Below are 25,390 nucleotides of genomic sequence, written 5' to 3' on the forward strand. Positions count from 1 at the left end.
CACACTTTAGAAATTGTGTGAGGGTCCTTCGGAGGGAGAAAAGGAGATTTATTGGTTTGGATCCAGCGATGAGAGATTTTAGCTACAAGGTTTCGTTGGATAATTTGGAGTGTATTCTCTTTGCAGCACATGAGATTGAGTGGTGTAAGAGACATGTAAAAAACATATTGAACTAAGGTACATAGGGGAAGTTACGACATTAACCCCTAGGGTTCCAATGTTTCAGGCGGGATAGAGGGAGAGGAGGGTTCCAATGTTTCAGGCGGGATAGAGGCAGAGGGATAAAAGGTGGGGGGGTGGGTGGCATTGTTGGTCAGGGAAAATGTTACAGCGGTACTCAGGCAGGATAGATTAGGGAGCTTGTCTACAGAGGCCCTATGGGTGGAGCTGAGAAACAGGAAAGGTATGACCACATTAATGGGCTTGTATTATAGACCACCCAATAGTCAGCGAGAATTGGAGGAGCAAATCAGCGGAGAGATAGCTGACAACTGCAAGAAACACAAAGTTGTGATAGTAGGGGATTTTAATTTTCCACATATAGATTGGGACTCGCATACTGTTAAAGGTTTAGACGGGGTAGAGTTTGTAAAATGTGTTCAGGAGAATTTATTACATCAGTATATAGAGGCCAACTAGAGAGGATGCGATATTGGATCTCCTATTGGGAAATGGGTTAGGGCAGGTGATGGATGTGAGTGTGAGGGAACACTTTGGATCCAGTGATCATAATGCCATTAGTTTCAACCTGATCGTGGATAAAGATAGATCTGGTCCTCGGGTTGAAGTTCTGAACTGGAAAAAGGCCAAATTTGATGAAATGAGAAGGGATCTGGGAAGTGTGGATTGGCACAGGCTGTTCTCTGGTAAGGATGTAAATGGAACGTGGGAGGCCTTCAAAGGAGAAATTTTGAGAGTGCAGAGTTTGTATGTTCCTGTCAGGATTAAAGGCAAAGTAAATAGGAATAAGGAACCTTGGTTCTCGAGGGAGATTGTAACACTGATTAAGAGGAAGAGAGAGTTGTATGAAATGTACAGGCAGCAAGGAACAGATCAGATGTTCGAGGAGTATAAAAAGTGCAAGAAGCTACTTAAGAGGGAAATCAGGAGGGCGAAAAGAAGACATGAGGTTGCTTTGGCAGACAGAGTGAAGGAAAATCCAAAGAGCTTCTATAGGTATGTTAGGAGCAAAAGGATAGTGAGGGATAAAATTGGTCCTCTTGAAGACCAGAGTGGTAGACTGTGTGTGGAACCAAAAGAGATGGGGGAGATACTAAATGGTTTTTTTGCATCCGTATTTACTGAGGAAACGGGCATGGAGTCTACGGAAATAGGGCAAACTGGTAGGGAGGCCATGGAACCTTTACAGATTAAAGGGGAGGAGGTGCTCGCTGTCTTGAGGCAAATCAGAGTGGATAAATCCCCAGGACCGGACAGGGTATTCCCACGGACCTTGAGGGAAGCTAGTGTTGAACTTGCAGGGGCCCTGGCAGACATATTTAAAATGTCAGTATTCACGGGGGAGGTGCCGGATGATTGGAGGGTGGCTCATGTTGTTCCGTTGTTTTAAAAAGCTTCCAAAAGAAATCCGGGAAATTATCGGCCAGTAAGTTTGACGTCGGTGGTGGGCAAGTTATTGGATGGTGTGATACGGGATAGGATGTACAAATATTTGGATAGACAGGGACTTATTAGGGAGAGTCAATATGGCTTTGTGCGTGGTAGGTCATGTTTGACCAATCTATTAGAGTTTTTCGAGGAGGTTACCAGGAAAGTGGATGAAGGGAAGGCGGTGGATGTTGTCGACCTGGATTTCAGCAAGGCCTTTGACAAGGTCTCTCATGGGAGGTTAGTTAGGAAGGTTCAGTCGCTAGGTATACATGGGGAGGTAGTAAATTGGATAAGACACTGGCTCAATGGAAGAAGCCAGAGAGTGGTTGTGGAGGATTGCTTCTCTGAGTGGAGGCCTGTGACTAGTGGTGTGCCGCAGGGATCAGTGTTGGGTCCACTGTTGTTTGTCATCTATATCAATGATCTGGATGATAATGTGGTCAATTGGATCAGCAAGTTTGCTGATGATACAAAGATTGGAGATATAGTGGACAGTGAGGAAGGTTTTCAAAGCTTGCAGAGGGATTTGGACCAACTAGAAAAATGGGCTGAAAAGTGGCAAATGGAATTTAACGCAGACAATTCTGAGATATTGCACTTTGGAAGGACAAACCAAAGAAGAACGTACAGGGTAAATGGTAGGACTCTGAAGAGTGCAGTTGAACAGAGGGATCTGGGAATACAGGTACAGAATTCCCTAAAAGTGACGTCACAGGTGGATAGGATCGTAAAGAGTGCCTTTGGTACATTGGCCTTTATAAATCGGAGTATCGAGTATAAAAGTTGGAGTGTTATGGTAAGGTTATATAAGGCATTGGTGAGGCCGAATTTGGAGTATTGTGTACAGTTTTGGTCACCTAGTTACAGGAAGGATGTAAATAAGATTGAAAGAGTGCAGAGAAGGTTCACAAGGATGTTGCCGGGACTTGAGAAGCTGAGTTACAGAGAGAGATTTAATAGGTTGGGACTTTATTCTCTGGAGCGTGTTGGCGGCGTGGCCTAATGGATAAGGCGTCTGACTTCGGTGGTCATCATGACGATGATATCAGAAGATTGCAGGTTCGAGTCCTGTCGCGGTCGCTTCATTTTTCTATGGTTCTATTTTAAGCAAAACTTGGACGGGTTCATGGATGAGAGGGATGTGGAGGGGTATGGTCCAAGTGCAGGTCAGTGGGACTAGGCATAAAATGGTTCGGCACAGACAAGAAGGGCCAAAAGGCCTGTTTCTGAGCTGTAATTTTCTATGGTTCTATGGTTCTAAGATAGAACATAGAACATTACAGCGCAGAACAGGCCCTTCGGCCCACGATGTTGCACCGACCAGTTAAATAAAAAAAAAAAACTGTGACCCTCCAACCTAAACCAATTTCTTTTCGTCCATGAACCTATCTACGGATCTCTTAAACGCCCCCAAACTAGGCGCATTTACTACTGATGCTGGCAGGGCATTCCAATCCCTCACCACCCTCTGGGTAAAGAACCTACCCCTGACATCGGTTCTATAACTACCCCCCCCTCAATTTAAAGCCATGCCCCCTCGTGCTGGATTTCTCCATCAGAGGAAAAAGGCTATCACTATCCACCCTATCTAAACCTCTAATCATCTTATATGTTTCAATAAGATCCCCTCTTAGCCGCCGCCTTTCCAGCGAAAACAATCCCAAATCCCTCAGCCTCTCCTCATAGGATCTCCCCTCCATACCAGGCAACATCCTGGTCAACCTCCTCTGCACCCTCTCCAAAGCCTCCACATCCTTCCTGTAATGTGGGGACCAGAACTGCACACAGTACTCCAAGTGCGGCCGCACCAGAGTTGTGTACAGTTGCAACATAACGCTACGACTCCTAAATTCAATCCCCCTACCAATAAACGCCAAGACACCATATGCCTTCTTAACAACCTTATCTACTTGATTCCCAACTTTCAGGGATCTATGCACACATACACCTAGATCCCTCTGCTCCTCCACACTATTCAAAGTCCTCCCGTTAGCCCTATACTCAACACATCTGTTATTCCTACCAAAGTGAATTACCTCACACTTCTCCGCATTAAACTCCATCCGCCACCTCTCGGCCCAACTTTGCAACCTGTCTAAGTCTTCCTGCAAACTACGACACCCTTCCTCACTGTCTACCACACCACCGACTTTGGTGTCATCAGCAAATTTGCTAATCCACCCAACTATACCCTCATCCAGATCATTAATAAATATTACAAACAGCAGTGGCCCCAAAACAGATCCCTGAGGTACACCACTTGTAACCGCACTCCATGATGAATATTTACTATCAACCACCACCCTCTGTTTCCTATCCGCTAGCCAATTCCTGATCCAATTTCCTAGATCACCCCCAATCCCATACATCTGCATTTTCTGCAGAAGCCTACCATGGTGAACCTTATCAAACGCCTTACTAAAATCCATATATACCACGTCCACTGCCTTGCCCCCATCCACCTCCTTGGTCACTTTCTCAAAAAACTCAATAAGGTTAGTAAGGCACGACCTACCTGCCACAAAACCATGCTGACTATCACCTATCAATTCATTACTCTCCAAATAACTATAAATCCTATCCCTTATAATTTTTTCCAACATCTTGCCGACAACAGAAGTGAGACTCACCGGTCTATAATTCCCGGGGAAGTCTCTGTTCCCCTTCTTAAACAATGGGACAACATTCGCTAACCACCAATCTTCTGGTACTATACCAGAGGCCAACGACGACCTGAAGATCAGAGCCAGAGGCTCTGCAATCACTTCTCTTGCCTCCCAGAGAATCCTTGGATAAATCCCATCCGGACCAGGGGATTTATCTATTTTCAGACCCTCCAGAATATCCTGCACATCCTCCTTATCAAGATTGAGGGGAGATTTGATAGAGGTGTATAAGATTTTGATGGGTATAGATAGAGTGAATGCAAGCAGGCTTTTTCCGCTGAGGCGAGGGGAGAAAAAAACCAGAGGGCATAGGTTAAGGGTGAAAGGAGAAAAGTTTAAAGGGAATATTAGGGGGGGGGGGCTTCTTCACGCAGAGAGTGGTGGGAGTGTGGAATGAGCTGCTGGATAAAGTGGTAAATGCGGGGTCACTTTTAACATTTAAGAAAAACTTGGACGGGTTCATGGATGAGAGGGGTGTGGAGGGATATGGTCCAAGTGCAGGTCAGTGGGACTAGGCATAAAATGGTTCGGCACAGACAAGAAGGGCCAAAAGGCCTGTTTCTGAGCTGTAATTTTCTATGGTTTTCTATGGTTCTATTAACTGCGAGCATGGAGATTCGGGAATAGGTGTTGAATGTTTAAGGCAGGCTGTGTAGGAGGCAGAGGATCCCTACAGTGCGGTAGGAGGCTATTTTGCCCACTGATTCTGCGCCGGCTCTCTCACAGAAAATCCCTCCCCAACCCTGTAACCACAACGTAATTACCCTGCTAATCCCCCTGACACTAAGGGTCAATATAGTCTGGCCAATCCACCTCATCTGCACATTGTTGAAACTGGGAGGAAACCGGAACACCTGAAGGAAACCCAGGCAGAAACGGGGAGAACGTGCAAACTCCATGCAAAGTGTCATCTGGATTCGAAACGTCAGCTCCTTCTCTCCTTACAGATGCTGCCAGGCCTGCTGAGATTTTCCAGCATTTTCTCTTTTGATTTCAAACTCCACACAGACAGCACCCAAGAATGTTAGAAGTGGACTTTAGTTTTCCGCAGGTTAGAGAAGGTGGAGTTTTCCCTTCAAGTTTCTGGTATCTGGAAATCAGCAGAACATCCAAAAATAGAACTGACAATGAATATAACCATGGTAGTTATTCACATGGCGCTAACGCCCGCTGCATTAATGCATGTGCTGATCGCGTGGCCGAATGGACAAGGCGTCTGACTTCGGTGATCATGATGATGATGATATCAGAAGATTGTACGTTAGAGTCCTGTGGCGGTCGCTTTATACAGAAAAGATCCGGAAAACCACCATGTTGCTCATCAGCTGTAAGTTATGCATTTTCTTGCAAACATTGCAGGGCGCCTTTTCAGGAAGTATTTCCTTGTTGTTTGGTTCATACAATTTTCTCATATCATTAATTTATTGAGCTCCTAAGAAATCAATCTCATCTGTGTAATCTTAATAAATTGTTGATGCTCCCGAATGGAGCAACAGGCTTTGCAGCAATAGGTTTAATAGGATTCTGTGGGATGGGGAATCTATTCTCCTCAGGAAGAGGTTTAATAATGAACTGAATGAACTGTTTTTGTTTACAGGGATGAAAGGCAATGTCACTGCGCTGGTAATCCAGAGGCCCGCACTAATTTTTGCGGACACAGAGTGAATCCCACCATGGCAGCTGGTCAAATTTAAATTCACTGATTTGATCAATCTGGAATTGAAAAACTGGCCTCAGTAATGGCCGCCTTGAAACCACCGTCGACTGTTATAAAACCTCATTTGGTTCGCCAGTGCACTTTAGATAAGTCAGTCTGCCCTCCTTACCTGGTCTGGGCACATGTCTCTCCAGACACAGAGCAATGTGGGTGACTCTTACCTGCCCTCTGAAATGGGCGAGCAAGCCACTCTCAGTTGAAGGGCAATTCGGGAAGGGCAACAAATGTTGGTCCTGCAGGTGAAATCCACAGCCCATAAAAAGAAGAATCATTAAGAACAAAGGAAAGGCCTGGTAAAGTTTTGACTGTTTGCATCTTTCTTTTCTTGTAATAACAAGGCTGAGGGGTGGCCTGATTCTGGGCTTTACATTAGTGAAAGATTTTGAAAAATTTCATTTCGATAAAATGGGCCAGAGAAGGGCAGATAAGAATGTATCTCACTCTCTCATACATGTCGTTGACAGTTGGTGTTTTTAGCACAATGAGGTAACTGCTCCAGTGTATCAGAGTATCCTAAGTGTACGAGAGGAATTCCACCAGCAATGCTTCCCCGACGTCCTCCAGGTTGAAGCGATTCATTCATGCTGATGACTGGGAGCAGTTTGTTAGTCATCGTTCAAAATGGCCAAAATCTGTCCCCCAAGCTGCAGCACGCTTTGAGTCACAAGATTTAATGATGAGGCAAAATGGCGGCACAGAAGAAAGTAACAGGAAGCTAATTCTGCGCTCCTGATCCCACGACCTCGCGGGACATCCTGTCCCATGTGTCCAAAGATCTGTGAGCCGAGAATCGCCCCGTTCACTCACATTCCATAGGAGAAACTTACGGACCTGAGTGGATGCTATCCTCGAATAGATGGACAGACAACGACAACAAATGTTTGTTACAAAGTAAATGTCATTAAAAGCCACGTTCAATATTAGTGTTGCTAAAACTTCCCATCGCCAACAGAACATGAACATGTGTTGTGTGTTTGTCCCTCTCTGATACGTGAGCTTCGTTCTACCCGAGTGTGCTGGCATCTAGTGGCCGGAACCAGAACTTCAACAGAGGGAAGATATTCACATCAAGTTTCGATATTGCAGGAACAGGTCAAGATGAAGAATTAATAATGGGATGGGATAGGACAGACCTCGTACTTTAATCAATAAATCCACTCTAAAAATCACTATTAAATTATCATTGAATCGGCAGCATTTGCCATTTGCTATCGTCTGGAACATTGGAGACGATTAGCGCAGCTGTAATTAATGGAAATCTGGAAAAGTGTTGGAGGGAGAATGGATTTCAGAGACAAACAGATAACGTTACATGAAATAGTCTGGACGGAGGGGTGTGTCGAGCAGTTTATCAAATAGAACTAATTGACCCAATTTCATTTCGGTATGTTATTTATTGAATTACTCCAGATTTACAAAGTACCTCAGAGACTGGGAGATAACTAATAACTCCCCACTCACATTGTGAACAAAAGACAGAGTGATACAGAATGAATCATTCACTCATAGACACCCACAGTGACTGACAGATAGACAATCAATTCCACACTCAAATCCTGCACCACACACCAAGTGACACAGAATGACTCCTGCACCCATACACATAGAACAGCACAGGAAAAGATCATTCAGACCTTTGTGTCTGGGAGTTGTCTTTCAATAGAAGCTCAGCTATCCCAGTCCACAGCATGAAAGCATAGGAGCAGAATTTGCAGGAGACACAATACATCTGGGAAAGTAAGTTGTGAAGAGGACAGAAGGAGCATGCAGCTAGTTATAGACAAGTTCTGTACATCGATAGAAACCTGGCAACTGGAATATAATGTGAAGGTATTTATTTTGGCAGAAGGAGTACAAAATCAGATTATTACTCAAATATAGAACGGCTGTGGAATTCGAAATTGCAGAGGGATCTCGGTGTTCTCGTGCATGAGGCGCAAATAATTAGTATGCAGGTACAGCAAGTAATAAAGAAAGTTAATGAAAGAAACGAATGTTATGTTTCAGCTGTACATGTCATTTGTGAAGTATCTTGACCATTGTCCGAAATTTTGGTCTCCATATTCAATGAAGGATGTAATTGCGTTAGAAATGTTCCAGAAAAGATTTACTAGTTTGATAATTGACAGTGCAGTGCAGACGAGATTTACTCGGCTGAAAGGTAACGCAAACTGGGTGAATGTGAGGTAACTTGCTCGATGGACATCAGATCTTGAATGACCTTCACAAGGTACGCCTTGTGGGTGAATCCAGAACAACAGACGCTTAAAGAAAACTGATCTTCCGCTTTTCGGGCTGAGATGAGGCGAATTCTGTTCTCTCGGAGCGTTGTGCGACTTTGGAACTCTCTGACTCAGAAGGCCGTGGAGGCAGGGTACTAAATACTTACTAAGGCAGAGATGGATAGATTCTTGTGAGGCAACAGAATTAAAGGTTATCGGAGGTAGATGGGAATGTGGAACTTGAACCACAAACAGATCAGCCATGATCTTATTGAATGGCGGAGCAGGCTCGTGGGGCCGAATGGCCTACTTCTGTTCCTGTTTCCAATGTTCTTGTGTATGTATCCTAATTGTTAATTTCCCCTGAACTGGATTGCTGAAACGCACCAATACTCACGGTTTAGTGGGAGAACCAGAGTAATACCAAAATATGGAAAAAATTAAACAAAACCGTGGGATTGCCAACTCTGTCAGACTGTATGGTTCCTTCTCGAGACGTATTCTCTGCAATGATTTCTCGGTAGATGAGCTCTGCCCCAACTTTTGTTTATTGTCGCCATCTCCATTGCGAAGAACCTCTTTTATTAAATTGCACCTGGGATCATGCAGGATTTTAGGGGCGGCACGGTAGCACAGTGGTTAGCACTGCTGCTTCACAGCTCCAGGGTCCCGGGTTCGACTCCCGGCTCGGGTCACTGTCTGTGTGGAGTTTGCACATTCTCCTCGTGTCTGCGTGTGTTTGTTCCGGTTTCCTCCCACAGTCCAGAGATGTGCGGGTTAGGTTGATTGGCCAGGTTAAAAACTGCCCCTGAGCTGCGTGGATTAGTGGGTAAATATGTGGGGGTAGGGTCTGGGTGGGATTGTGGTCGGTGCAGACTCGATGGGCCGAATGGCCTTCTTCTGCACTTTAGGGTTTCTATGATGATTTCTATGATTTGAACCCGACACCTTGCGCATTGTAACGCTATTGCCCTAAGCATGAATCATGCCATCTGGCCAGTGAGCCAGCCACTACATTAATGCGCACTGCAAACATATTTTGATTGTCTCCTTAAGCTTATCAACCATCTTGTCGCAACGAAATTGTAAAATCAGAAATGTTAATGAACAGTGGACAAAATGCTGGAAAATCTCCCGGATCTGGTAGCATTTGTAAGGAGAGAAAAGAGGTGGCGTTTCGAGTCCAGCTGACCCTTTATCAGAGCTAAAAGGCATAAAATGTGGGAGTTATTTATACTGTAGTGTGAGGGAATGAGTCATAGAAGGTGACCTGCTGGGATGGAAATTTCCTCTGTTTTGCAGCAACTACATTTCCAACATATTCCATCTAGCTGGGCATCCAGGAGCGATGGTGAGGGTGACCTTCTTCCCCAAATATTCATGGATCGAAAATCAAATGGATGGAGGCGTTTTTCCAAGCTCCTGGGTGACTGAGGAGATGGCCGAGCGGTTTTAGCGATGGTCTACACGGGTGAGTTTAAAACTCACTCTCATCATTAATCTACGGAACTTTTAATAAATAGCTTCCCTGTATTTGAACACACGTAGCTGTGGTCTTCCACACTTTGCTCATGTCGGTTCTTCACAACTATCTTTGAACTGACGCGATGGGAATTTCTTTCGCTGAGAGACACTACAATCCCAACATTGAACATCTGGTTCATTTTCAGGGTCTAAGACAAAAAGGATCACATTTCCCCGTGAGTCTGCTGTGTTTTTCTTCAATTTTCCATGGTTATGACATAGTCTGTGAAGACAGCTAGTGAGCAGAAGTGTATTGGCTGAGCAACTCGCTTGCCAGCGGTTCGTTGGTCTAGTGGTATGATTCTCGCTTCGGGGATTTCGTTGTCTGATCATGCGAGAGGTCCCGGGTTCAAATCCCGGACGAGCCCTCACTTGTTGCCAGTTTTGGTCCCAAATGCTGGTTGTTTATTTGAACAAAATACGTTGCGTTTCAAATGGCGGGATTCACACATCTCGAGATCAGGTTTGAAATCCTGCAACACCTCGCGACAATTTTCTCAATGCTGCACATGGAGAAAATGAAACGTTTTCAAGAATGTTCACCCACGTAACCAGACTGTAAACTTATCCCAATAAATCAATCAGGGCTTTCCATTGCTTATCGCGTCAGGGATTCTTGCATCGTGTGTTCAATTGTATTTTAGTCAGAAAGAAATTGCAGTCTGACAAAGCTGGGGGTCACAGTTTGGTTTTGAATTGATTATATTTTAACTCTGCTCCAGGCGTTTCACTGAGCAGGAAGTGAATCTTTGTGATACTGTTCGGCATTCCACTCCAGAGGCAATTAACTCAGTGAAGAGGAGATTTGGAGAGGCTGTCCGTATTTGATTAGACACCAGGACCGGGTGACATGCATCGAAGGATACTGAAGGAAATGATCTGTAATTGCGAAGAAATTGGAAATAACTTTCCAATTTCGGATTTAGTAAGGTAACAATGTTTTCAACTAACTATCTTGAGTATTTTGAAGTGGTAACCGAGAGTGTTGATGAGGGTAATGCTGTTCATGCGGTTTACATAAACTTCCAAAAGCATGGGAATTTTTAATACGGCAGATTAAATTAAATGTATCAAAATGTGAATTGATCTGTTTTGAAGGAAGAACCCAGATTCAAAACATAAAATACATGGTACAATTCTAAAGAGGGAAATAAGTACATACATCTCCCAAACTGACAGGGATTGGCATAGAGGTTAACAGCATGGAAACAGGCCCTTCGACTCAACTTGTCCATGCCGCCCTTTTTTAACGACTAAGCTAGTCCCAATTGCCTGCGTTTGGCCCATATCCCTCGATAGCCATCTTACTCATGTAACTGTCTAAAAGACAAAATTGTCCCCGCCTCTATGACTACCACCGGCAGCCTTTTTCAGACACGCACCACCCTCTGTGTGGAAAAATTGCCCCGTTGCACCCTTTTGTATCTACCGCCCCCGCCCGCCCCCCCTCCCGCGCCCCGCCGCACTCACCTGAAACATATGTCCTCTAGTTTTAGACTCCCCTACCTTTGGGAAAAGGTATTTACTATATAACTAATCAATGCCCCTCATGATTTTGTAGACATCAATGAGATCACCCCTGAGCTCGAGAGAAAAAAAATCACAGTGTATCCAGCCTCTCCTTGTAAGTCAAACCATCAAGTCCTGGTAGCATTCTCGTAAATCTTTCCTGCACTCTTTCTATTTTAATAATATCCTTTCTGTAATAGGGTGACCAGAACTGTACACAGGATGGTGAGGAGAGTGATTATAATAAATCAGACGATGCCCTGCTTTTTATTAATGGGGCACAGAGTACAAAAATACAGAAACTATGTTAAGCCTGCACTTAAATTGAATTCGGTTTCAAGTGGATATTGCTTCCATTTTCTGGACAGCAAATTTAAAAAACAATATAAAAGATTTCAGAAGGTAGCAGAAATGTTTCACCAGAATAGTTCAATTGATGAAGAACTTTAGTTACTGAGAATGTTTGGATACGCTGCAACTTTACTCGGAGAAGGGAAAGTTCAGAGGAGAATTGGGAAAAACATTCAAATCCTCAGGGGTCTGGTCTGAAGATTGATAGAAATTTGTTCTCATTGTTCGTAGGATCGAGACCCAGAGGGCAGATATTGGAGCTAATTTTCAAAACAAGCAACAGCAGCATCAAGGAAATGCTGCCTAAGAGAGGGTCATGGCAGGTTCACTTGAATTTGATTGTTATTCGAAAGGAAAATATGCAGGCTAACAGTTAACCGACAAGGCAGTGAGACAAGGGGCCCGCTGAGAGCTAGCAGAGACAGATAGGGCTGAATGGCCTCCCTTTAAGTCGTTTTATTTTTTAAACAGTATTTGGGCGCCGCAGGACAGGTTTCATTTCTTGAAAATCCATAGCTGTACTTGAGAATGTGGTGGTGCGTTTGCAGTCCCGGGGGTGTAGACATACACATACTGTTGTTCGGGAGGGAATTCCTGGACATTGAACGAGTGACAGTGAAGGACGGTGATATGCTTCCAAATCAGGATGGTGAGTGACTTGGAGGGGAACATTTGGGTGGAGGTGTTCCCAAGCATCTGCTCCTCTTGTTCTTCTGGATGGACACGATCGTGGGTTTAGAAGCTGGTGTTTAAGAGTTAGGGGACTGGATAAGAAAGTAATTCCACTGACAAATTAGAGACCTTTTGCAGCAAGATGTTTGTTTAAATCACAGTATAAAACCAACTGTAACAAATGAAGCAACTTAACTATGAACAATTGAACAATATTTAAAGAAGAATGTTAACAACTGGAATTACAAATTTTCATTGTTTTAGTCCCAAATATGCAACGTTCCTCTTAAAAGTATGAAATTATACGTTACAAACAATTAGCACCCACAAACATGTTTGAAACATAGAAACATAGAAAACTACAGCATAAAACAGGCCCTTCGGCCCCACAAGTTGTGCGGAACCATATCCCTACCTTTTAGGCCTACCTATAACCCTCCATCCTATTAAGCTCCATGTACTCATCCAGGAGTCTCTCAAAAGACCCTATTGAGATTGCCTCCACCACCATTGACGGCAGCCGATTCCACTCACCCACCACCCTCTCTGTGAAAAACTTCCCCCTAACATTTCCCCTGTACCTACACCCCAGCACCATAAACCTGTGTCCTCTCGTAGTAACCGTTTCCACCCTGGGAAAAAGCCTCTGAGAGTCCACCCGACCTATGCCTCTCAACACCTTATATAACTCTATTAGATCTCCTCTCACCCGACGACTCTCCAAGGAGAAAAGACCGAGCTCCCTCAGCCTTTCCTCATAAGGCATGCCACTCAATCCAGGCAACATTCTTGTAAATCACCTCTGCACCCTTTCAATTTTTTCCAGATCCTTCCTGTAATGAGGCGACCAGAACTGAGCACAGTACTCCAAGTGGGGTCTGACGAGGGTCTTATATAGCTGCATCATTATCACCGGACTCCTAAACTCAATCCCTCGATTGATAAAGGCCAGCACACCATACGCCTTCTTAACCACCTCCTCCACCTGCGGGGCCGATTTTAGAGTCCTATGGACCCGGACCCAAAGGTCCTTCTGATCCTCTACCGTACTAAGAGTCTTTCCCTTTATCTTGTACTCTTTCACCCATTTGACCTGCCAAAATGGACCACTACGCATTTATCTGGGTTGAAGACCATCTGCCACTTCTCCGCCCAGTATTGCATCCTATCTATTTCCCTCTGTAACTTCTGACATCCCTCTAGACTATCCACGATCCCACCAACCTTCGTGTCGTCGGCAAACTTACCAACCCATCCCTCCACTTCCTCATCCAGGTCATTTATGAAAATGACTAACAGCAAGGGTCCCAGAACAGATCCCTGGGGCACACCACTGGTGACCGACCTCCATTTAGAAAAAGACCCATCTATACCCACTCTCTGCCACCTTTGGGCAAGCCAGTTCTGGATCCACAGGGCAGCAGCAGCTTGGATCCCATGCCCTCTCACCTTTTCTAGAAGCCTTGCATGGGGGACCCTATCAAACGCCTTGCTAAAATCCATATAAACACATCTACCGCTTTCCCTTCGTCAATGTGTTTGGTCACATTTTCGAAGAATGCCACCAGGCTCGTAAGGCACCTCCAAAAGGCCTTTGACAAAGCCATGCTGAGTATTCTTGAGCATACTAAACCTCTCTAAATGCTCATAAATCTTGTCCCTCAGGATGTTCTCCATCAGGTTACCAACCACTGAGGGTAGACTTACCGGTCGGTAATTTCCTGGACTATCCCTATTCCCCTTCTTGAAAATAGGAACCACATCCGCAATCCTCCAATCCTCTGGCACCTCTCCCGTCTCCATCGACGACGCAAAGATCATCGCCAGAGGCTCTGCAATCCCTTCCCTCGTCTCCCACAGTAACCTGGGGTACATCCCAACCGGACCCGGCAACTTATCTATCCTGATGCCATGCAAAGATTCCAGTACAACCGATTTGTTTAAGTCCACATACTCAATCCTTTCAGTCCACCACAAGCCCACAGTACATCCACCCATGTCCTTCTCCTCTGTGAAAACCGAGGCAAAATACTCATTCAGCACCTCTGCCATTTCTACTGGTTCCGTACTGATTTTCCCGCCTTCACCTTTTATAGGCCCTATTCCTTCACGTCTCATCCTTTTACTCTTCACATATTTAGAGTACGCCTTCGGGTTTTCCTTAATTCTACATGCCAAGGTCTTCTCGTGACCACTTCTGGCTCTCCTAATTTCCTTCTTTAGTCCCTTCCTACAACACGTATGCTCATCGTGATCCCTATCTTCGCCAAACTCTCTAAACCTTTTGGTGACTTTATTTTAGAGTGTTTTGAAGCTTCAAGAGAGAACTTGGTTTTCGGAGCATCTTGTAGAAAATCTCTGCATTCATAAGCATGATGAAGGAACTGAACAAAATCCTTATTAGTCAGGAAATTGTATTGTAGGAACCACTCGGATTAAAACACGATAAATCCCCAGGGCCTGATGCTTTGCATCCCAGAGTACTTAAAGACGTGGCCATAGAAATTCTGGATGCATTGGTGATCATTTCCTGTTTTGAATCGACTCTGGAAGAGTCCAATGGATTGGCAGTTCGCTAATGTAACTCCCCATCCCCATAGGGGAATTTCTGACGTCGTGGGATAGAAAGCTCAAAAGTTCAGCATTTGGACAGTGATTACATTTCAATCAATACTTTATTATCAGTGAAATGGTTTGGGACGTCCTGTCGTTCTGAAAGGAGCTAAAGAATTTCCAGTGGACCTCCGAAAGGACACAGAAAGGTTCGTGGAATGGGATGACATGTGGCACATGAAGAATAAAGTGATTCATTTTGCTGGGAAGAACACAAAGAGGCAACATAAAATAAAGGGCGTAATTCCAAAAGAGGATGCAGGAACAGCGGGAATATTGTGGACATGTGAATAAATCATTGAAGGTGACAGGGCAGTTTTTAAGAGCCGTTAATGAAGCTTAAATTATCATTGGCTTTCTAACTGAAAGCAAGAAGTGAATACAAAATTGCAGTGAACAAATTGCAGATGTACTATTAGATAGCACATTTACTCTTCTTAGCCTTGCCCCTCGCCTGAGGTGTGGTAATCATTAAGCTAAATCTTCACCAGTCAGCTCTCCCTGTTGAGAGGGGCACAGTGGATGGTCATTTGGGACGAAGCTGACTTTACCTTTCTATCTGGGTCATCTTCAGTAAGAAGTCTCACAACACCAGGTAAAGTCCAACAGGTTAATTTGGAATTTATTGAGTCAACTCACCTGTTGAAGGAGCAGCGCTCCGATAGCTCATAATTCCAAATAAGCCTGATGGACTTTAACCTGGTGTTGTGAGACTTCTCAATACGCCCACCCCAGTCCAATGCCGGCATCGCCACATCAGGGTCATAGTTAAACTGCGTTTTTCATTATCTGCTGCTGTGTGGGTGTTGGGATCTTTCTCATTTTGTCTGTGGAATTGTGCGTGCACAAGCGATTTGTTCTGACCGTCAGCTCCCGGAACTGTAAATTAGTTGGAATTCATTCTGTATTTGCAAGCTCCGGGATTGTAAACGAGTTGATGTATCTCCTCATTTTGAATCTCCGATATATTTTTTTCAGCGTCGCTGACTGGGCCAACATTTTCTTTTGTGTTCATTCATGGGGCTTGGGCGTCACTGGCTGGCCAGCATTTATTGCCCAATCACAGTTGCCCGAGTGCAGTTGAGAGTCAACCACATTGCTGTGGCTCTGGAGTCACATATAGGCCAGACTGGGCAAGAATCTAGTTCCCTGAAGTTCCCTGGTGAACCAAATGGATATTCCGATAATCGACAATGCATGAAAGCATAAATAGATTCTTGATTGCAGATATTTTGCATTGAGTTCAAATTCCACCAGTTGCCATGGCGGGATGTGAGCACGGATCCAAACAGAAATTAGTTGAGTTTCGGGATCAATATTCCAGCGATAATACCACAAAAACATCACCTCCAAATTTCCCTCCAACTGAGTGGCTTGTTCGGCCACCTTTGAGGGCAGCTCAGAGTCAACCACATTGCTGTTGGTCGGGAGTCACATACAGGCCAGACAAGGTAAGAATTCCTTCCCTAAAGAGCATCAGTTTATCAGTTGTTGTTTCTTTTTCTACGACAATCGATTCAAGGTAATTAATGGCAGACATTTTTATTGATGTCGAATTTCACCATCTGCCGTGGCGGTGGATGTGTGAGTGTTTATATGAGTGTGCGTGTGAGAGAGAGATTAACTCATTTTCATTCTGCTTGTGAGTGTGGATCAATCCCCTATATTCCTTCACAAACACTGTGATCCCTTTGCACCGATGAATCCTTATTAAAAAAATACTTGTACCCTTGTGACCCTGATGGGCGGGTGGGAGATGTGCTGAGCTTTGAAGACAATGCCGCAGGGCACTGTGTAAAACAGCCGATTTTAAAGCTTGTGTGTAGGAAAGTGAAGAGTGAACTTGTCTGTGAGAAGATCACAGAAAAGCTGTATCTGGAGCTGCGTAAAAGAGACAAGTGTTGGTTGTCAGTCAATGACCTCCTGTAATGAAGGCACAAAATCAGAACCAGAAAATGCTAGAAATGTTCTGCAGCTCCGAAGGCAGCTGTGGAGAGATATTCATATCACCAGGATGTAACTCTCCAATTGAATACTTCATGTTGCTTAGATCTGACCCTCTCAACACCTTCATGTAAGGAACAGGGAGGGCGGGAATTGGGTCTTTGTTGATTTGGGCAAACAGAACAATGCAGCAATGAGAAGCTGCTCACCCCCCGGCGGCTTGGGGAAGGATGGGACTCAGATACGAGTCTCTGGCTGGATTGACAAATGGAAAAAACACATCGAGTTTGAAATGTAAGAACAATAATCGATTTGTGCAGAGTTTTTACGCTAGTTCCAGTGCAGGCAGGATGGCCGAGCGGTCTAAGGCGCTGCGTTTAGATCGCAGTCTCCTCTGGAGACGTCTGTTAAAATCCCACTCCTGACAATGATTATTCCGTCGCGAGGCACCTTCGAAACCCAAGGCATCTCTCACCTGGCTGCACATGGCTGCACATGGGCCGCAGATGCAGAGAAACAACGACGACTTGCAAGGTCCACTGCATCCTAACTTGGAAATATATCGCCTTTGCTGTGGCCAGCTCACAATCCTGGAACTTTATCTCGAACAGCAGTGTATGTGCACATAACCACATGGACTGCAGTGACTCAAGAATGAGTTCATTGCCAAATACTGAGAAGTACTTAAATTGAACAATAAATGCTTCCCAGGCCAGTGACACACATATCCCGGATAAATGAAGTATTGAAAAATAATCAACTTTAGAACAGGAAATTATGTGTGTGAATCAAATCCTGAACACGGCTACTTTTATACCAGATGTGTGCCTGAAAACAGTAAATGGAACCAGCTCACGATAAACCGCTCAATGTTTCGCGGAAGAGTTTCACTGAGTGATGTGTGCGATTCCCTCTGATGTGCTTGTTCAATGTCGGGAAAGGCAGATTTGAAATAAAGAACAAAGAACAGTACAGCACAGGAAACAGGCCCTTCGGCCCCCCAAGCCTGTGCCGCTCCTTGATCCAACTAGACCAATCGTTTGTATCCCTCCATTCACAGGCTGCTCATGTGACTATCCAGGTAAGTCTTAAACGATGTCAGCGTGCCTGCCTCCACCACCCTACTTGGCAGCGCATTCCAGGCCCCCACCACCCTCTGTGTAGAAAACGTCCCTCTGATATCTGAGTTATACTTCGCCCCTCTCACCTTGAGCCCGTGATCCCTCGTGATCGTCACCTCCGACCTGGGAAAAAGCTTCCCACTATTCACCCTATCTATACCCTTCATAATCTTGCACACCTCGATTAGATCTCCCCTCATTCTCCGTCGTTCCAGGGAGAACAACCCCAGTTTACCCAATCTCTCCTCATAGCTAAGACCCTCCATACCAGGCAACATCCTGGTAAACCTTCTCTGCACTCTCTCTAATGCCTCCACGTCCTTCTGGTAGTGCAGCGACCAGAACTGGACGCAGTACTCCAAATGTGGCCTAACCAGCGTTCTATACAGCTGCATCATCAGACTCCAGCTTTTATACTCTATACCCCGTCCTATTAAGGCAAGCATACCATATGCCTTCTTCACCACCTTCTCCACCTGTGTTGCCACCTTCAAGGATTTGTGGACTTGCACACCTAGGTCCCTCTGTGTTCCTATACTCCTGAAGACTCTGCCATTTATTGTATAACTCCTCCCTACATAATTTCTTCCAAAATGCATCACTTCGCATTTATCCGGATTAAACTCCATCTGCCACCTCTCCGCCCAATTTTCCAGCCTATCTATATCCTGCTGTATTGCCCGACAATGCTCTTCGCTATCCGCAAGTCCAGCCATCTTCGTGTCATCCGCAAACTTGCTGATTACACCAGTTACACCTTCTTCCAAATTATTTATAGATATCACAAATAGCAGAGGTCCCAGTTTACTGGGAATTCGGTGCAGTCTCGATCGGCCACTGTGGGATTCAATTATTTTCTTTCATGAATCTATCCGAGATCCCATAGCATCTGGGGAGAGAGAAACGGTCGTTCCCGTGAAAGGTCTGCATCTGAAATGTGAACGACCTCTATTTTCTCAGATACGTTCCAGATCTGGCAGTATCTCTTTTTTCACAAACACCACCAGATCTGGAGCTTATTTCCAGCATTCTGCTGTACCAGGAGTAGCAGTATCAGGCTCTGCAGCTGAGTTGGTTAAAGCGCCTGTCTCGTCACAGGTAGATCCTGGTTTCACGGACACGAGCAGTGCCTTGATTAATTTCATGTGATCTTTCAACTGTTCATTGCAATTACTCAAGTTACAATGTCCCTTTCTTGCTGGTCAATATTGTCTTTCCCTTAATTGGATGATCGACAAAGTTGAAACAAACACAGATTTCGCGACTCCCCACGAATATCTCGACTGTTTATTTACACGATTCAGTTATTTCCAATAAACCCAATGCTGTAAATTCTACAAAGACAGTTTTCCTTTTTTTTCCCTCAGGGAATTTCTAACACAGTCAAATGGCGTTAGAATCACACAATCCCGACAGTGCTGAAAGGGACCATTCTGCCCATCGGGCCTGTACCCAATCTCCGACAGAGAATCGCACGCAGGATCTTTCCACCCCGCTAATCTACCGATACAAACACCTTGGGGAATCTAGCATGGCCAATCCACCCAACCTGCTCATTTTTGACTGTGGAAAGAAACCGGAGCACTCGGTTTCCTGGGATAACTTGCCTGGGTGAATGCAGCGTGAACAGCACTACAGTGTGGCACCATCCAGGACAACGTATTCCACTCCATTCGCTCCCCATGCATAAAAATTCACTCCGTCCACGACCAACACACAACGGCAGCAGTGTGCACCATCTCCAAGATGCACTGCAGCAACTCAGCAAGGCTCCTTTGCCAGCACCTTCTCAAACCCACGACCACTACAGCCGAGAAGGACAAGCGCAGCAGACACATCAGAATAATACCACCAGGTTGCAAGGCACTGATATTTAGCTATTGATTGTAGTTATTGAGAAGTTGTTGTTGTTCCGTCTGTGTTCTTTAATCTTCTTTATCTTCCCAAGCGTAATATCTAATTGAAAAAAATACTATTGCTAACCCAACCAGCGAATGTTGTGTCAAACTTTAAGAAAGCCCCCTGGGGTTTACGATTTCTTCTCGAGTCAGTGGTTTCTGTGGGAGCTGAGTAAACAGGAACAGCATGGCGAGATGGCAGAGCAGGAAATGTCGGTGCCAAAGCTAAATCATATCAATGTCGGAGAAAACTGCTTGTTCCTGATCTGATCCAAAATCCGACTTTGATGGGATTCGAACCCACAACCTTTGAATGGCTAACGTGCCATCATTTAGAAGTCCAATGCGCTATCCATTGCGCCACAGAGCCACGTGCCAGAAGTTTACTTTTCAGGTCCATACATGGATTCTTGACAATGTAGAAACGACTGGTAAGTTCAAAACTCTCGTAGTTAAAATGTCAAGAACTGTTCGAGGAACTTCATTGATTGCAAGTCATGTTGGGGCATCTTATGTCTGTTTTTTTTATACTTTTCCAATTTAATCAAATCAAGTCCAATTCAGAGTCCCAACAAGTTGAGACATTTCCGATCCAGGCTGGCAAGACAGGGCAAGGGACCATTTACCCTGTCCTGGGCCTGATCTACATGAGCCAAGCTGATTGGAGGAGGGAAAGCAATTCCTCCTCCAAGACTTGATCTCATTTGCATCTTAGCCAAAATGCCGAGATACTGCTTTTAAAAATTTCTTCATATGAAATATATGAAGCTTCAATGTAATCTAATGACCTCAACCAAGTGCAGCATCCAATCCATACTACACTTGATCTTTTAACGCGCCACAGAGCCACGTGCGAGAACTTTACTTTACATGTCCTTATATGGATTTTTGACAATGTGGAAACTATTGATAAATTCAATAATCTCGTAGTTAAAACGTCAAGGACTGTTAAGAGGGGCTTCATTGATTGCAAGTCATGTTGGGGCATCTTATGTCTGTTAAAACGGCTGTGGAAATACAAACCTTTGTGTCCTTTACACAGGAAATCTTTCCATCACAGAATGATCCTCCCTGTCTCTCCTTCTCATTCTCCTGTCCAGCTTGGAGATTAATCTCGCGGGTTTGATAGTCGGCAGACACATTCTACTCTATCTGTCACAGGACTGGTCAGAACCTGTTCCCTCTTCCAGGGAAACACCTGCACAGAACACAACGCAAAGCTGGAAGCTGGAAATCTGAAACAAATCATAAAATGCTGGAAATGCTCACCAGGTGAGGCAACATTTTTGACAAATGGAGATTTCCATAAAAATCAGCTCCTGAAACAGAGCACAGCTGCACAGTTTAAAGTTTCTTTTCATCAACAATGGATGCTCCATTCTATGATTTTGAACAATTCAAATTGATAATCTGCATTGTTCTTCTAGTCACCACAGCCTGAAAACCACTTCAGGCATTGATGTGACCCTTGGATTTTAAACGTGCAAATCCAATCACTATCTTATTAAAGCTACTATTGATACTGTATCCAACACCCGCTCAGTTGTTTGTGAAAAAGAAGGAAAATTGAAAATATATTTGAATAACTTTCCTTTGACGAAATTTGTACAGAAGCATAAAGGCGGGAATCACACCCAACACTTCATGAAACTCACCCGCAAAACATTGAAAGGTGACAGTGTTTATTCAAGGGATGGTTCTATTTATTCATTCATTATTAATGGAGAATAGAAAAGTTGGAACAGTATGCAATGTGGGCAATATAACTGAACAAAGTGAAACACAATGGGTACTGGGCAGGATAAGCCTACCATGGGCAATATACAAAGTGAAGTGCAACATTGACTGAGTTGTCAGATGGAGTGAAGGTACATAGGAAAGTAGGTGTGCTAAATGTTTAATGATCACCGTACAAGTAGATGTGAAATGCAGACTTCAGGCTGGATATTCAGTGGGTTCTGAGATGTGTGGAGAGACTGCGGCATCTTGGCATGATAAAGGTGCAATACGGATTAGGAACGCTTAATGTTATTTATATAAAACATAAATTGTTTTATATCGTCTCTACTTGATCTTCGGACCAGGATGTATCAATTCACACTTCCTTACATTAATTAAGTTGCATATGTCACGTGTATTCACATTCCACCAGCCTGTCCATGTCTTCTTGGAGTTTAAGAGCCGTGGGGTTATGCTGCAACTGTACAGGAGCTTGGTGAGACCACATTTGGAATATTGTGTACAGTTCTGGTCACCTCACTATAAGAAGGATGTGGAAGCGCTGGAAAGAGTGCAGAGGAGATTGACAAGGATGCTGCCTGGTTTGGAGGGTAGGTCTTATGAGGAAAGGTTGTGGGAGCTAGGGCTGTTCTCTCTGGAGCGGAGGAGGCTGAGGGGAGACTTAATAGAGGTTTATAAAATCATGAAGGGGATAGATAGACTGAACGTTCAAAGACTATTTCCTCGGGTGGATGGAGCTATTACAAGGGGGCATAACTATCGGGTTCGTGGTGGGAGATATAGGAAGGATATCAGAGGTAGGTTCTTTACGCAGAGAGTGGTTGGGGTATGGAATGGACTGCCTGCAGTGATAGTGGAGTCAGACACTTTACGAACATTTAAGCGGTTATTGGATAGGCACATAGAGCACACCAGGATGATAGGGAGTGGGATAGATTGATCTTGGTTTCAGATAAAGCTCGGCGCAACATCGTGGGCCGAAGGGCCTGTTCTGTGCTGTACTATTCTATGTTCTTGAAGATTATCAATATCCTTCTCACTAAAGTTCATAATCTTTTCATGTTTTGCACCACTGGTAAATTTTGAGATTGAAACCTGTACACCCAGATATAGGTGAATAATATTTGTCAAGAAAAGCAAGTTTCTCTCTATATACTACGCCAATTATAAATAGATAAAACTTTGTGTAATATATGCTTTAATAGGTTTGTACTAATAATTAAACCGTTGCGTAATGAAATTCTAACTATGCTAAACAACAATGATTCAAAATGCCACTTGGTTGAAAAGAAAATACCGACTGGTGCTTATACTTTCACTTAAAAATACTTAAAAAGCATAGCTTTGCTGATTTATCGGTATTTAATGATGAATACAGAGGAAAGCAGCGTACTGGTAGATTTCGAATTGATATGGCCAACACATTTAGTATTCCGAAACTCCTCCGTCCCAGGTTCAATATACTGTGAACATTTCCTGACTGGTTTTTCCCTCTCTGCTGTCGAAAGTTCACTCTACCAGAGTGTGCTGACGTCTACTGGGCGCAATACAGACCTGCAGTAGAGCGGAAATAAAATCACATTAACTATCGTTTTTGTAGAGACAGATCAAACAGGAATTAATGATTGGATGTCAGCCTTAAATCCCATGGAGAATTCAATATTAATGTACTTTCCCATGTAGTCAAAATAACTTGCAATTTGCTATTACCTGGAGCAGTTGAGTCGACTGGCACCAATGTAATAAAGGGGAACCTAGGTAATGAGACGATGGAGAATGAATTTCAGAGATAAGCAGATGCTGTTACATTGAAGATCTTGAGTAGAGGATCGTATGGAATCATGTACTAATTAGAACAAAAGGGCCGGTTCCAATTAGGTATCTTCTGGGTAGAATGTGTACAGATTTGCAAAATCTCTCACATAGGTTTATAATGAATATCACACACATATGTCGCACCAGAGACAGAGCGATACAGAATGAGTCCAACACTCATACATACAGAATCTCAGAATGCATACAACAAAGAAAGGGAGACCATTCGGCCCTTTGTCTGTGTGCTGGTATGTACAAGAACGACTCAGCTCTTCCCTTTCCCAGTCCTTGTCTCGTATCCCTGCAAATCCTTTCACTTCAGGTGCTGAACCCTTTCCCCTTTGACAGCCCTGATTTGATGCTGCCTCTGCCACAGTCTCGGGCAGTGCAATCCAGGTCCTAAACACTCAGCGCATTAAAAACCATCCTTCCCTCCTTTGCCAATTGGGACAATATTTTTTTTATTTTCTCTCCTTAGACTGCACCCACAAACCCACCACCTCTACCACCTCGAAGGACAGCGGCAGCAGATACATGCGAGCACCAGCACTGCAATCTTTCCTATCTCCACCATTCCCCGCCTCCATACACCCCGCCCCCACCCCCCCCCCCCCCCCCACCCTCGCCCCCGCCCCAAACCGGCGTCTAACCCACTCACCGTCCTGACATGGAAATACATCGCGGCTCCTTCACTGCTGCAGTGGCAAAATCCTGAAAGACTGTTTGGCTAACAGCACTGGGGCTCTACCGACACCTCGGGGACTGCAGCAGTTCAAGAAAACAGCAAACCACCACCTGCTTAAGGTCAGTTAGTGATTGGTAATGAATGCTGGCCCAGTCAGTGCTGCCCACCTCTCGAAATGAATAAATAAATAAAAACTCGCAACTGCAACCGGAGACAGACAGATACAGAACACATCTCACTCACATGCATTTATTGGATAGAATATGAATCCCCAATCACATTCGCTAACAGAGGGTTAAACACAGTCGAAATTGGGCGATTGTTTTTAAGTTGCAGTACATGTGAGTGAGAACTATTTTCTCATCTATCAATCTTTGGTATTTAGTATGAGTTTCGGATTAATCAAATAACCTGCAGTCTCTGGGACTATTTATGAATTTGGATTAATTCCAAATAACTTTCCAGCACAGAAACAGACCACTGATGTGGTAGGTTTTAAGCAAACAATGTGTGTGAGTTTCAGCCCAGCATTAAATCTCTGTCAGTGTGAACACAATTGTGAAAGATAATGTATCTTTCAATCTGATCCTGGATTGCTATGCAAGTTTCACCCAGGTTGTTCACATTGTTTTGATCTGTGACACTCAGCCTGATTCAGAGTAAGAATTTTGACATGCAAGTAAAATGAAGTCCAGTCTGGAATTGGGAGAGTGTCTTCCACCTGGTATAGTGCAAGTGAGGATTTAGCGTTAGTTTATAATTTATAGTTCAGTTCGTAGCCATCAAATTGATTTTGTAACTTTTAGTTTCATAAGCAGGGTAAGTTTTCAACTGGCATTTGTGTTTGTATACTAGCTTTCAGAATATCCGAATCTGAGAATGCATTTGAGATTTGAATGTGTACCTAATGTATGTGAGGGCAGACTGTGGGGATTATTGCGACCACTTCTAAACCCCTGATTTGGTGATATGACTGGTATTTAACTCGAATCTCAGAGTACATTATTAAGGTTGTGTAACTTTTAACAGAAAACCATCTGTCAGTTTTATCTGATATTTAATTTCGAGCTGAGGCTGCACTATTGTGGGATTGACGCAGCGATGATCTGATAATGGATGAGAATTTGGACTGGGATTGGTGAATCCCCCTGTTCGTTGTACTGAGTTTGTTTTGATTTCTTATTGTCTCATGTAGTATTCTGCTGTGAAAATTCCAGTTTCTTGCATGCTGGTTCGACAAAGCGTACCGTTCATGGAGGAGAAATAAAGCAGTGTCGTGAATTTCGTGTTAAAAAATCTATT

General features: G+C 44.1%; 3 non-coding genes across 3 annotated transcripts; 2 read left to right on the forward strand and 1 right to left on the reverse strand.

Moving 5' to 3' along the window:
* The first annotated feature begins 2,599 nt into the window (after positions 1-2,599).
* On the forward strand, positions 2,600-2,691 carry trnar-ucg (transfer RNA arginine (anticodon UCG)). The gene is given in 2 exon segments: positions 2,600-2,636; positions 2,656-2,691. It is a non-coding gene; the product is annotated as a tRNA-Arg (tRNA).
* A 7,327-nt stretch (positions 2,692-10,018) lies between these two features.
* Positions 10,019-10,108, forward strand: trnap-cgg (transfer RNA proline (anticodon CGG)). The gene is given in 2 exon segments: positions 10,019-10,054; positions 10,073-10,108. It is a non-coding gene; the product is annotated as a tRNA-Pro (tRNA).
* A 10,019-nt stretch (positions 10,109-20,127) lies between these two features.
* trnar-ucu (transfer RNA arginine (anticodon UCU)) lies at positions 20,128-20,218 on the reverse strand. Its single transcript is given in 2 exon segments — positions 20,128-20,163; positions 20,182-20,218. It is a non-coding gene; the product is annotated as a tRNA-Arg (tRNA).
* Between the last annotated feature and the right edge of the window lie 5,172 nt (positions 20,219-25,390).

This window comes from Mustelus asterias, unplaced genomic scaffold (assembly GCF_964213995.1).
Source record: "Mustelus asterias unplaced genomic scaffold, sMusAst1.hap1.1 HAP1_SCAFFOLD_35, whole genome shotgun sequence".
Lineage (NCBI taxonomy): Eukaryota > Metazoa > Chordata > Chondrichthyes > Carcharhiniformes > Triakidae > Mustelus > Mustelus asterias.